General features: G+C 39.4%; 1 protein-coding gene across 3 annotated transcripts in view; it reads right to left on the reverse strand.

Moving 5' to 3' along the window:
• Positions 1-12,511, reverse strand: part of amot (angiomotin) — a 132,153-nt gene that overhangs the window by 59,781 nt on the left and 59,861 nt on the right. The gene's annotated exons all lie outside the window — the stretch shown is intronic.

The raw sequence follows: 12,511 nt of genomic DNA on the forward strand, positions 1-12,511 counted from the left end.
GGCATTACTGGCTGGCCAGCATTTATTGCCCATCCCTAGTTGCCCTTGAAGAGATTTTATAGAGATTGGCTCAACTGAATGGCTTGCTAGGTCATTTCAATTAAGAGTCAACCACATATGTGGGTCTGGAGTCACGTGAGGATGGCAGATTTCTTTCCCTGGAGGACATCAGTGAACCAGATAGGTTTTCCGACAATACTCATCCATGGTCATCAATAGATCCTTAATTGCAGGTATTTTCTGTTGAATTCAAATTCCACTATCTGCTGTTAGCAGGATTTGAATCAGTGTCCCCAGAACATTAGCTGAGTCTCTGGATTAATAGTCTAGTGATAATACCATGAGGCTATCGCAGCTCCCTTATTCACTTTATTAATTACATTCTCAAAAATTCCAGCAGATTTGTCAAGCTTCACTTCCCCTTTGTAAATCCATGCTGACTGTCTGATCCTTTCATTCTCTTCCAAGTGCTCTGTTATTACATCTTTTATCATGAGCTCTAGCATTTTTCCTCACTGCCAGTGTTAAGCTAACTGGTCTATAACCCACTGCTTTCTCTCTGCATTTCTTCTTAAAAAGTGGGATTACATTAGATACAGGAACTGTTCCAAAGTCCATGGAACTTTGGAAGATGACCACTAGTGCATCTGCTATTTCTATGGCTACTTCTTTTGGTACTATGGGATGAAGCTTATCAGCCCCTGGGGATTTATCTGTCTTTAATCGTTAGTTTCCCCAATACCATTTCTCTACTTAGAACTTCTGTCCATTTCGCCTTCCCATTAGAACCCGAGTTCCCCATATTTTTTGGGATGTCAAATGTGTCTTCTTTTGTGAAGGCAGAACCAAAGCATGTATTTAATTGATCTGCTATCTCTTTGCTCCCATTATAAATTTCTGTTTCTGACTGTGGAGTACTTATATTCATCTTTACTGTTTTTTCTCTTCACATACCTATAGAAGTGTTTACTATCAGTATGTATATTTCCTAAAAGTTGATTCTCATACTCTATTCTCTCTCTCTTAATCAGTCTTTTTTTCTCCCTTTGCTGGATTCTAAACTGCTCCTAACCCTCAAGTCTTTTGCTTTACTTAGTCAATTTGTACACCTCTTCCTTGGGTTTAATACTGTCCCGAATTGGCCTAGTTTTTCATGGTCTGAGCATGTTTCCCTGTTTCTTTTTTTTGCCAGACCAGAATTAATAACTTTTGTAATTATCCATGCACTCTTTAAATGTTTGCCATTGCCTATTTATCAACGTTCCTTTGAATAATGATCCCCAATTTATCATACCACCTCATACCATTTACTTAAATTCAGTGACACAAGTGAAGAATTTCTGACTCTTCCTTAACAAGAGGAAATGGATATTATGCCATACTGAACATGATATAAATGGAAGTAAATTTTACTTTTGAAAGATAAGCTCATTGAAATACCTGGATCATTGGTTAAATTAAACCAATGGGCTTACTAAATCCAGTTCAGGTTCATCATGACAAATAAAAAGGGATTGTGTCCACCGCAGCAGTGACAGACCAGTGGGTCTACACTCACTTTTTGAAACTTGGTGAGAAATGGAAATGAAGACGGAAGAGACAGTATTAGAGGTCATTACCTTTTTCCAAAACATCTTTTTTGTAACATGCTATTCTGTTTTGGATATACACGGTTATTCCTTCTGAGGAAGGGTCACTTGACCTGAAACGTCAACGCTGATTTCTCTTCACAGCTGCTGCCAGCCCTGATAAGCTTTTCCACCAACTTCCATTTTTGTCTGATTTATAACATCCACAGTTCTTTCAGTTTTTACTGCTTTTCCTTGCTTCACTTTCACTCGGTTAAAATCTGTTGGAGGTTTCCAGCCTGAAACAACACTGTGGGAGCACTGTCACCATATACTACCACAGTTCAAAACCAAGGCCCCAGCACAACCTGCATAAGGTAATAAAGGATGGGCATTAATCACCAATCATTCCAGTGATATCCACAAGCTAAGAATTACATTTATAAACTGGGCTAGTGTCAGTACAGAGGTAAGGACGGGGTCTTTGGATCATTGCTACTCATATGATATTTAATTTTCTTATGACAGGATACTGAAAAACATGGTGACTTTAGAACAAATGGCTTCACATATTCAAGCAAGAATGAAATTAAAAACTATGTCAAAAGCCAGACTTTTGAGGTTTAGTTTGCATTTTTTAAATTTCCAGACTGCACACTCACAAACCAGACCGTCCAGCCCAAAGTTGGAGTAGATGACAACCCTGTAGGGGAGGGATTAAATTTCTATTTCCTATCATTACTTAAAACATGGATTGAAAATGTGTTGCTGGAAAAGCGTAGCAGGTCAGGCAGCATCCAAGGAGCAGGAGAATCAACGTTTCGGGCATGAGCCCTTCTGCAGGAATTCCTGAAACGTCGATTCTCCTGCTCCTTGGATGCTGCCTGACCTGCTGCGCTTTTCCAGCAACACATTTTCAGTCTGATCTCCAGCATCTGCAGTCCTCACTTTCTCCTTAAAACATGGATTACCAACATGAGCTCTGCATGGGTAGGGCAGTGCCCTTTCACCTCCAGTTCAGCTTAAAGTCTAGCACATGAAGAAAAGGCTTGAAGCAAATGTTGAAGCAGAAAAACAATGGTCACAGAAGGAACACAGGAGGAGTTCAAGAGTGAAACAACTTTGTAACTATAAGAGTAAGTGCCAACAGAGTGAGAAAATTGCAGTAAAACAAAGTTGAGTGTGCAAGCAAATACGTGAGAAGTTCACTGAAGATCAGTTTGACACACTGCCTAAGAGAGATTTGAAGGAGAGGACAAAGATCATGAAAGCAATTTGCTCGAGCATAAAAAGAACCAGTGTGATTTGGTAGGGAAAGAGTACTAGGAGTACAAGTCTTTATGCAAGTGCAGATATAGGCACTGAATGCATGCAATTCGTGGAGGATAGAAGTGGCAAGAGTGGCTGGGGCAGTGCATAAAACTTTAACAGCGATAGGGAACAAATCTGGCAATGACATTTAGTAATTTGATGGTGGGAAAGAATAACCTTAATAATGGAAAGGATTTGGAAAAGAAAGCTAAATTTGACCAACATATTAGGATTCAAAAGGAACCATGCCTGCACAGAAGAAATGAGATATACAATGACAGGACAGAAGCTCATCTTTCACGAGAACTTAACATCAGCTAAATTGAGGTTGATCTTAAAACAAGGGACTATATAAATCACCTAAACTGTATAATGTCACTCCACACCATAATCTACCAAAAAGAACTTGCCTCGCCATCTTATTATGAGTATCCTTGAAGCAGCATCAGTGTTTCTGGGAATCAAGGTAGAGTATTATATGAAAGTGTACATGTTTCTTACTTCACATACAACGTTTACTGACTAAGACAGCCATTCTAGTGAAATCAGAAGTGGAATGAAAGAATATTTCATTTTGTACCTCAAGCTGTTACAAACTTTGCTTGTATATAGCCTTAGGTATTGTATCAGGTCCAGTAAAGGTAGCCATTTCCATAAGTGGTCGGAGTAGTTTAAATTTAGGTATTAGCAAGTACTGACCAGAACTATTTTGTAGCTTAAACATATGAAGTATACTCCTGTGATCCCAACTGGATGATCATGCCTTTCGCATGTGAGCCATTCCAATCTTTTCAAAGGCATGCTGTGTAAATATTTGATAAGACTGGGCCAGATTTATTTCACAGTAAGTAAACATACATAGCAATAATTATGAGTGGACTCTGGGCAAATAAATTGTCTTTGTGAAATAACTGATGATGATAAACCCATAAAGTTTCTTTCATAAAAGTGTTTCATTTTGTTTGACTGAAAACAAAATCAATTTTGACTTGCCTATTTTTATTTTAACCTCTGGGTCTGTCAAATGACTGTCATTGAAGCAATCCTTTTTTATAAACTGTTTAGTGAATGTATGTATTCACAATTTTGATGTGAAGGTCTAATAAGATCGACCCATATCCAGGACCTCCCAACACAAAGGGTGTGAAGGGATACCAATCACAGAGAGGCTCGCAAATTGCGTATTGTTTACAATTACCAGAGGAAACAACTTAAGTGGAATGGTAACTAGTATTATAATAAAACTCCAGTGTGCGCTAATATTTTTAAATATGGGAACACTGGCCAAAAAATTCTAACAGTTACAATCCTCTTCAGCAAAATTTGTCAAAAATTCTTGAAATGTGACAAAAGCATACACTGAAAACACTCCAACTGCCAATATTTTAAACATTAATCTCGCAGCAGCAGGGCTAAAGGAAACAGGTGATCTTTAGTAAACACAGCTGACTGAGCAAAGAGCCTAATTCACACTTACGCTGCACAATGTTCGTACTTCATCACACAAAAATAACTTAAAGCATTTACAGACTTAACTGTTTCCAGAATTTATTTCTCCAAAACAATTTTATTTTCCTCAGGAGTCCGGGAAAGATACAATTCCCAAGGCTCTCTTTCTCACTCCCAATGCTTCCTTTACTGCTTTCTGCACTGACCCAGTTAGTTTTGGCCAGGAAACAACATTCCTTTTTTTTCCCCTGGGAAACCAAGAACTATAAAGGGACAAATCTGCTTTGGAGTTCAGGGAATAACTCAATTTATGATGGTCAGTATTACAATATTACCGTGTTAAAAATCACACAACAACAGGTTATAGTCAAACAGGTTTATTTGGAAGTACTAGCTTTCAGAGCGCTGCTCCTTCATCGGGTAGCTGTGGAACAGGATCATAAGACACAATTCAACATTCAGTTACCAATGTTGAGTTAGCTTATCTCAACTCAGGTACTGCAACTTGCCATACACCCATGGACCTTCTGGATAAAGGACTTGCTCTCCCTTAAAGGCTACTGCACCAAAGAGAAAGGAAGAAGAATAAGACTTCGACTTTGCAGAGCACAAACAGCTTCCTCAAAAAGCTTCCTGAAAGCTTGTACCATTGATACCATATCACAAACGAGTTCACTTGGTAGAATAATTACTGACTAAGTTGGCTGAGTCTTAAGGAACAGGGCTGCTAGATTGTGTCTGCAGCATGCAATGAGGTAACCAGAGAGAAAAAAAATCTACTTGACCTCATTCTCGAGAGTGTGGTGCTGAAAAAGCTGGAATGAGCTCATTCCTGATGAAGGCCTTATGCCCGAAACATCAATTCTCCTGCTCCTTGGATGCTGCCTGACCTGCTATGCGTTCTCAGCACCGCATTCTCGACTCTGACCTCCAGCACCTGCAGTCCTCACTTTCTCCTAGTTGATCTCATTCTCACCAACCTAACCACCCATCATGCTTGTGGTAGGAGTGACCAGTGCACCGTGTGCTTACACTGATAGTCCTATCTTTTGGATTGGGGGTAACCTCTGCAGAGTGCCTTGCGACAGCACCACTGTGATAAATGAAACAGACTTCAAGCAGATATAGCAACTCAAGACAGAGCAAAGATTGCGAAATTGTACTCAAACCAATTCTGGAGCCTCATATTCCAGCAAATCCCCACTCTCCCATTACAATCAAGCCATTGGATCAACTCTGTTAAAATGAACAGTGAGTACAAAAGGGGAATACTAGGAGCAGCACCAGACATACCTAAAAATGAAGTGTTAATCTGGTGAGGCTTCATATGACTACTTACATGCCAAACAGCAAAGGCAGGATGCAATATACCCAGATAAGCAATCCTACAACCAAATGATTAGATCAAAACTCCACAGTCCTGCCACACCTTTTCAGGAATACCGATGGGTGATTAAATAACTAACAGAATGCTCCACAAACATCCCCATCCGAATGGTGGGGACGCATAGCACATTTGCGCAAAAGTCAAGGCTGAATAATTGCATCTGGGAAATTAGATTAAGTGTCGGTAGATATGCAGTGTCAGACATTGAACGAGATATTTCACTATGCTCAACAAAGATATAATCCAGTGAGAAAGAGGCTGCAGGAAATGGGTGTGCCTGCGGTCTGTGGCTAAAGAAAGAAATTAAGGGCAGGATCAAGTTGAAAAAGAAGAGTCCAATTCTTCAAAGATTAGTGGAATGTCAATAGTAATAAAGACTTAGGCTCCAGAACTATCCGTACACCCAGCCACTCAGTTTCAGTACAGCCATAGCACTTACATCCACCAGCAAGATGGAAAATTGCCCAGACGCATCCTGCCCACAAAAAGCAGGCCATGTCCACCCAGACAACTACCACCCTGTCACTCTATTCACACTCATCAGTAAAGTGAGGAAAGGGGTCACCAATAGCATTGTCAAGCAGCACTTGCAAAGAATTAACCTGATTAGTGATGGGGAAGAGTAAGTGTCCTTAGTATCAAGGAGCATTTGATAGAGAATGGCATCAAGGAGCCCTAGCAAAGCTTATGTCAATGACAGTTTGGGGGAATCTCTCCGTTTATTGGAGCCACACATAGCACAAAGGATTCTGATTGTGATTGTTGATGGTCAGTCCCCAGACATTTCTGCAGGAGCTCCTCAGGGTAGTGTCCTACGTCCAGCCACCTTCAGCTGCTTCAATGATCTTCCCAAAATCAATAAGTTAGAGCTGGGAAGATTTGCTGCTGACTGCGCAATGTTCAGTGCTATTCACAACACCTCAGATTTTGAAGCAGTACATATGTAGTAAGACCTGGACAATATCCAATGTGGCAAGTAAAATTCATATTGCAGAAGTTGGAGAAGGTCATTGCCTGGCACAAGGGAAAATATAAACAATTGTTCCTTGACACTGAATGGCATTACCATTGCTGAATTCCCCATATCAACTTTCTAGTTATTACCATTGACCAGAAACTGAAGAAACCATCCATACAAATATTGCAGTGAAATGACCAGGTCAAGGCTAGGAAATCTGCATGTAACTCACTTTGACCACCACCCCCCGCCCCCAATGCCTGTAAACCATCGACAATTAACAGTCAAGAGTGATATGGAATACTCCCCACTTGCCTGGATAGGTGCAGCTCCAACAACACTCCAGAAGCTTCACACCATTAAGGACACAGCCCACTAAAATAGTACACCATCTATCACCTTCAACATTCACTCCCTTCATCATTGAAGCAACTGTATGCATCATCTACAAGATGCACTGAAGTAATTTATCAATGCATGTCTGACAGCACCTTCTAAACTCATGACCCGTACCACCTAAAAACCAAGGGTAACACATGCAACGGGGACACCAACACTTGCAAATTCCCCTCCAAGCCACACACACCATCCTAACTTAGATTCCCCTTCCTAACAGGATTGTGTGTACTCCTACACCCAAAGGTCTGCAGCACATTAAAAAATGAAGTTTACTACCACTTTCTCTAGGGTAACTGGGGATAGGTAGCTGACTCAGCTAGTGTCACCCATATCGTGACCAAGTAGAATTAAAAAGGCTGACTGCCACCATCATCTGCTTACTCCAGGATGGCATGCAAGCTATGATCCTCACCAACAGAACAACTGTAAACCCTACCGTAATGAAGAGAACTGTCAAACAAGGTCATGTCATTACACTCTCCTCTTTATTTTCCTCATTGTAATCCTGGACCTCAACTCTAAGAGATTTTCAAAAGAAAAGAACTGAGGAACTGATCAACTTATGCAACATTCAATGCAAAATTAAAATCATTTCAATTTCACCATGTAATAGTGATCCACATACTCTTATATAAAACATGCACATGTACCAGGGATCTCAATGCATTGGTGAATCATCATTAATGGTCCTTTGCAAGATCCTTCAAATCTGTTGCCAAAGAAAACACTCCAAAATTGAGGCACAAATCACTTAAAATCAATTTAACTGTTTAGGAAATGTTGTTTTCTATGCCTGACACCCTACTTGGAACTCAGTTTCAGCAGGTGAATCCCATGAAGACACCAGAAATGTTGCAGGAAAGAGCTCAAAGATTCTTCCAAGAGGTCAAACACTCTCACAGACACAATGGGGATCCTGGCTTGTGACTGACCAAAATAGAGAAAGCAACAAGCACAGAAAGACTTTGACATGGATGTTTAGAGGAATGTTTTTTCAATTTCCTCAATTAGAGGGAACATACAGATCTCTAACCAATCTATCTATCCAATGTTTCAAGCATCACCTACACAGTGTACGTGGCAGAGTCTGCTGCTCACACATGGGACTAATCAGTCATCTCAAAGTTCACCAAACCAGATAGTAGCAAGTCATCCTCAATCCAAGAGGCCACCCAAGAAGATTACAATGACTTTCTAGGCTGTACAGAAAACGTTAATGGACTACTCTATTAAGTTGATATATCTCCACTTACTAAAACAAGCATGCAATCTTACCAGAATTTAGTTCAAGAAGCAGAAAAAAAAGTCAAAGCAAGAGCTGTATTAAGACTATTAGTGTGCTTCCTTGACTTCCGCATAAGTAGAGATCTAATTGATTCATTAAAACATTCCTCCATAATTTTTGTAAGATTTCAGATGAAGCCATTGGCAACCTAATGAACCTTTTTGAACTATCTCCAATGCTAGTATATCTTTCCTTAGATCAAGGGATCAAAACTGTTCACAGTATGCTAGCTATGGTGTAACTAGTACTCTGTATAGTTTTAGCAAGACTTGCTGATTTTTATGCTTCATTCTCTTTGAAACTTAGGTCAACATTCCATTTGCTTTCCCTATTCCCTGCTGAACTTGCATGCCTTGTTTTTGATTTAGGCACAAGGATCCATCCCCAATTCCCTGTGCTGCAGTACCTGTCCATTTAAATAATGTTCAGCTCTTCTATTCTTTATCAAAGTGAATAACCTCACATTTTCACATTATATTCTATCTGCCAAGTTTTTGCCCACTTACTTAAACCTACTTCTCTCTGGAGAGTCTGCGTCATCCTTGCTACGTGCCTTCCCACTTACTTTTGTGTCATCAACAAACTTGGCTATAATGCATTCATGTTCATTATCTAACTCATTCATATAATGTCTATTATAAATAATTACAGCCCCAGTACTGATCCCTGTGGCTAGTTACAGTTAGTCACTAGTCACAGGTTACCATCCTGGAAATTTTTCCTTCATCCCAACTGTCTTATACATTAGTTAGCCAATTCTCAATCCATGCCAACACACTACCCCAAAACCATCGGCTATTATTTTAAGAGGCCCTATTTGCAGTACCTATCAAACGCCTTTTGGAAATCCAAATACAGTATGTTGCATGCACATCCTCCCCTTTATCGATCCTACTTATTACTTCAAAGAATTTTATTCAATTTGAGAGGCATGATTTCCCCTTCATGAAGCCATATGAACTCGGCTGAATAACTTTATGTATTTTGAAAGGTTGTGTATTACAACCTTAATAATAGAACATAACATCTTCCTGCAATTGTCTTTCTTTTGTCTCTTTCCCTTTTTGAATTCGGTGTAACATTAGCAGTTTGAGAATCTAAGGATTCTTGGAAGATTATGACCAGTGCATCCACATCTGTAGCTACTTCCTTTAATATCCTAGGATGCAACCTATCTGGTCCAGGGAACTTATCCACCTTTACCCTCATTCGTTTCCCCACTACATATTCTCCATTGGTAGCTGATGTATTTATTTCCTCTTCAGCTCCTTGATTATTTAGTATTTTTGAAATGACACTCACAGGTGTATTTCATTATATAACAGTAACACACTATTTTCTTCCCACTCTCTCCTAGTTTTCAAAGTTTGCAGAAAACAATACGCACGTACACCTGGGTTTATGGTGTTTTCCCTCACTAGTGTGAATCTTAAGTTGTGAGGTGATTTCTCTTTATAGATTTAGAATACAACGACACCAACAAAATACAAATGAACTTCATAATTAGTTTGGCAAAATGCACAATTTCACAAATACCACATTTTTCGTTTGCTTTCTCCTATCACAAATCATATTAAAATTGCTTTACAATAACTTGTATTCATGTAAAGCATCTTGAATACAGGAAATATTCCAAGATGTCTGATGAAGGACTGAAACAAAATATGACATCAACTCAATGAAGCTTCGTGAAAAAGAATCCAGTTTGAAGCACCACAAAATACAGGAGTTGTAGAGGTGCAAAGAAATTTGGAGAGGGAATTGCAGACTTTGAGTCCAGATACTAAAGGCATCCAGATACTGAGATGTTTGATTAACCAGGAGTCGATGTAAATCAGCAAAGATCGTGAATACAATTTGGTGAGCAATTGGACATGATAGCAGAGTCCTGATGCCCTGAGGTTCACAGATCCCAACTATTGACACATACTTCTGAACACAAAGTTATCACCAAATACCTTTCACAGACTGGTGAGATTTCCATCTCAAATTTAAATTTAACAACTGACAGAATTCATTATCATAGCCTTGCATTATTCTTCTACAGATAATTGCTCCTGAACATTCGCAGCCTTAAGGTGGAGAAAGCACATTGCTTGCAATCAACTTATCTCAATGATTTCAAGTTTTCCTAGCTGCTAGTTGGATGAGTGTTCCTTTGTTAATAGTTTTGAAGCACTTCTCTCTTCTTTGCAGCCTCTTTCTTCTCTTCCCTTGTAACCTCCCTCTCTCCTGTGTTTTCAGCTTTCTTGTGGCCACCCATCTACTCCCAACCCTACCATTTCCCCAAATTTCCTTGTGGTATCCCTGCAACCTGGTTGCAGATAGAAGGTTCCGCAGCAGAAATAAGGCACTCAGCAAGACAGCAGCTGGGTTCTGAACCTCAAAAACACCCTCCATCCAACTCCCTATCTCAGACAGTACCTCCCCCATCACCAGGATTTACCTAACCTCTCCTTCCAATTGCACATTTTCATTTGTTGTTGTTAGGTTTACTGGTGATTTGATCAGCTGCAAGCACAAAGAAAATATCCATGTAATTCAAAGAGCTGCTTCTTACCCTTTACTTCCATACTATTTGTAGGGGCAACTTTTCTCTAATCAGCCCGTGACTGAACTTTCCTGAGCATTTGCAGGTCTTCAGGATGGACTCGTTTTGAGCATTGAGTAATGCAGGAAACATGGTAACCATGTGATGATGACCAGAGAAGGCTTTGGGAAGTTGATTAAGGGATAACCATTGGCCAGACACCTTCCTCCTCTTTTGAATAAACTAGTTACATGATGAAGGAGCAGTGCTCTGAAAGCTAGTACTTCCAAATAAACCTGTTGGACTATAACCTAGTGTTGTGTGATTTTTAAACAAGAAAATCTAATGTTGTTAGGAAAACTACAATATGAAAGAGAGGAAATTCTGCTCCAGCTATGAAGAGTCCTGGTTAGACTACATCTAGAGTACTGCATACAATTCTGGGCACTAAACCTTCAAAGGATATGGTGACCTTGGAAGGCATGCAGGGCAGATTAACCAAAATGTGATCAAAGCAGTAGAAAAATGGGTCATTCCTATATAAAGCAACAGAGACACAATCAATAAATAAACTTAAATTGGAGTCTGATAGATTTTTATTAGACAAGCAAATACAGAGTTATTGAGCCAAAACAGGTGGATACAGCTCAGTTATAAATCACTCAGAATGCTGGAACAGGCTCAGGAGCTGAATAGCCTACCTCTCTAAGGTGGAAGTGGGTACTGCAGATGCTGGAGATTAGAGTCAAGATTAGAGTGGTGCTAGAAAAGCACAGCAGGTCAGGCAGCATCCAAGGAGCAGGAAAATTGACGTTTCGGGCAAAAGCCCTTCATCAGGATTTCTTGACTACCTCTCGAAGGTTCACATTTACAACATCTTAAAATCTTTACTGAGTTAATTCCTCAAAGAAAAGCAATTAGAGATTGATTCAAAGGAAAGATTGATACCTGAAGTGTCAACTGAATTATAATTTTCTTCAAAGGTAACACCCAATTTGCTCATTATCTCAGTAGTTTCACTTTTTAAGATAATGGTCTTTGAATTTATAGCACAATATTTGTTCAGAAGACTAATGCACCATATTTTATTAACAAATAGCACAGCTGTGCTCTTCAGTGAGGACTGGGTCATAAAGAGCTGTGCTGAGTTAGACCCTAGGTGCCCATGTGGAGTGAACTGACAATTAATATATCATACAGCCACTATAGGCCTCAAATATCTAGAGGTTTAGGAAATATTAAACAAAAATCAGCCCAGGTACCGGTCTCTGATCATAATCAAGTAAATATTGTAGAAAATGTACACATATGGTTCCAGAGTAAAACAGAATTAAATTCAGCTGGGATATCTTCAAAAATAAGTAATGCTCAACATGTACTGTCTGGGCTCAAACCTGAAGAATGGCCATTTAAACAAGCTCAAAGATGTCTAGGATACATCATGAACTAGGACCTACAGTAAGAAAGAGAAAAGTGAAAAAGGGAAAATAATGTATAGTTTATTTATTACAAGAAAACATATTTTTCACAATATGCCATTTTTAAAAAAATGATCACTATAACTTTGCTCTTGGCCTTTGCAAATGTAGTTACTTATTAATATCAATCTGGCAGTGCCAGAAGA

This window comes from Chiloscyllium plagiosum, unplaced genomic scaffold, assembly GCF_037043375.1.
Source record: "Chiloscyllium plagiosum isolate Xiang-an unplaced genomic scaffold, Cpla_swu_hap1 HiC_scaffold_11, whole genome shotgun sequence".
NCBI lineage: Eukaryota > Metazoa > Chordata > Chondrichthyes > Orectolobiformes > Hemiscylliidae > Chiloscyllium > Chiloscyllium plagiosum.